At 43.7% G+C, this 2565-nt stretch overlaps 1 pseudogene; it reads left to right on the top strand.

Annotated features, from left to right (window-relative positions):
• The first annotated feature begins 1766 nt into the window (after positions 1-1766).
• On the top strand, positions 1767-2336 carry LOC147420415 (uncharacterized; annotated as a pseudogene).
• Positions 2337-2565: the final 229 nt, after the last annotated feature.

The raw sequence follows: 2565 nt of genomic DNA, 5'->3' as shown, positions 1-2565 counted from the left end.
TCAATAAAACGAAGAAACTATATCTCTAAAAGAATAATTATACGAGAATCAATGAACGAGTATATCATGTAGCAAAATATCATGTACCAACAGTAGCTCGATAGAATTTGAACGATCATCAACTGCTCGGCTGAATCAGAACGATATGTAACTGGCTTCTACAGCAAAGTTACGTCAGTAACAAATATATGATTGATGAAGAAAAAATGTAATTGAGAAGTTTTCAATTATGAGAAAAATCAAAAGCAAAAAGTTAAATTTTGCTTTTCAAACATATTCGCTGTCCAAGACGATAACCCAAAATCGGTGCAGAATTTAGAGAAACTTCCTTCTGCAAAGTTATTGACCACATCGATTATGATGGCTTAAGCAAATAGTTTCTCATCGATTTCGATATCTGCAGCGGCTAGTTCCTTCTACAAAGTTGTAGACCACATCGATTCCGGTCCCTTGCTTTTCGGACATGTACGCAGTCCGCGAACGATAACTCAAAATCGGTGCAGAATTTGAAAAAACCTTCCTTCTGCAAAGTTGTAGACCCATTGAATCTGGCCCTTGCGCGGGTAGGTTTTGCAAAATCGTTTTCAATCAGGAGAAAACTCAAAAACAAAAAGTGGAAGTTGCTTTTTGAGTATGTACGCAGTCCATGAACGATAACTCAAAATCGGTGCAGAATTTGAAAAAACTTCCTTCTGCAAAGTTGTAGACCACATTGAAAAAACTTCCTTTTGCAAAGTTGTAGACCACATCGGGTAGTTTCTGCAGAATCGTTGATATATTGATTAAATTATTGATTCCATACTATATATGTCCTTGTTTCCCAGTACTAGGTGTCAGTATGAAGATGTCAAGACCTACAAGATTACAGTCCAAGCGTCAATAAGCTAGGGAGCAAACTGCAGCCAACTTGAAACTAACTTATCGTCCATATGCTAGGCCATGGTCTGAAATTACTGCATTGTATAAAGGTTGGAGCATGCAATGTGACATCTTTGCTCACGATCTAAAAATATGTCCCTCCTGCACGGCGGCATACCTCACATATATAGGGATTAACGAGGTCAACAAAAAAATGAAATAGACACTACTGATGCTCTCACTTGTGTATTATCGTTGGGTGCTTTGCCATCGGAGCGGCAACAACAAGACTTAGCAGCATTGCGTCTACAATCCATTACTAGTTCAAGATACCAGTCCTGAATCGATAGTACCCCCTCTCTATTCATGAGACCGATGAGTGATATTTGGACATAACAGAGGCAGATATTATAATTATAGACGAGCTATCCGTGTTAATCCAAATGAATTTTTACCTTACCATAAGACAAAATGTCAACATAGAAAGTAGGACATTGGCAGATCCCTGCAACAGCAAATGTGTTCTCTTGCACAATGACCTTGCCCAACTATTCCCAGTTTGTAGTCACACACGGGAGCTTTGTAACAAATGCCATATATTCACAAGCTCAATCGAGAGGCTACTTGCAAGTTTATACAAGATGTCATGCTTGGTAAGACATGCTTGGCCAGGTCAAAGTCAACATCCGCCAGACTCATATACAAAGTCAACATCCGGCAGGTCAGGCGCTATTATATACATAGCTGCACCAGCACCAATACTCTTATCAAGCAGCAACTGTACAGATCTCTCATAAGACTCTCTCTCTCTCAACTGATCATCTCTCCCTTTCTCTGTGGCTCGCACACGCACCTGCCACGCCCACGTCAGCCCGCACACACACACACACACACAAATCGATGCCATCATGCATAATCACTCTCAAGGGTCAGCTCATGCGTTGTTGTTGAAGAGGAAGCAGTCGATCCAGGTCGCCCTAAACGTTGCCCTCATGTTGTTAATACTCGTGATGCGAGCAGCCCACGCAGGACGGGCAGCATCCTGGAGCATCGTGAAGTCCACGCCCCTGGAGTACTATGTCCAAGTGGGGCTGGCCCCCCCTGACTTGGACACCCTCATCGCTCCCATTGACCCCACCGGCTCCACGGGCACCTTCGGCCAGACACAGCTCTTTGCCTTCAATGTCACGCACAGCGCTGACCCAGCCTCCACGCTCCTCGGCTCCATGCTTGGTTACACCGTCCAAGCCAGCTCCACCGCCGACTTCCAAGGCATCGAAGTGGAGGTCCTCATCTTCGACGATGGCTCGCTCAATGGCACCATCAACCTGCAAGGCCTCATCAACGCTGGCACTAACTAGATCGCCATTGTTGGCGGCACCGGAAACTTTCGAGGCGCTCGTGGCTACGGCATCGTTACCTTCCTCAACTCCACTGCCACCCTTGCACTTTATCACCACCAGCTCTTCTTCCTCTAGATGACAGATGACAGCACTGCCATATAACACTTGACAGCAGCTCACCCATCAACTGTACCATTTTGTGTTCATATAATATACAAAGAGCTAACGCTTGAACATATAAAAATAGTCCATTGGATATGTAGAATGCAGCAGATAGGTTTAGGTCAAATACTCTTATTTTACCTCATGATTGATGTATGCTTGGATAAATGAAATTCTGCAACCTCATATACGAGGAAATTTT

This window comes from Adiantum capillus-veneris, chromosome 28 (genome assembly GCF_014529385.1).
Source record: "Adiantum capillus-veneris isolate H3 chromosome 28, ASM1452938v2, whole genome shotgun sequence".
NCBI lineage: Eukaryota > Viridiplantae > Streptophyta > Polypodiopsida > Polypodiales > Pteridaceae > Adiantum > Adiantum capillus-veneris.
The sequence above is the reverse complement of the archived record's forward strand: the minus strand, read 5'-3'. Positions and strand labels throughout refer to the sequence as shown.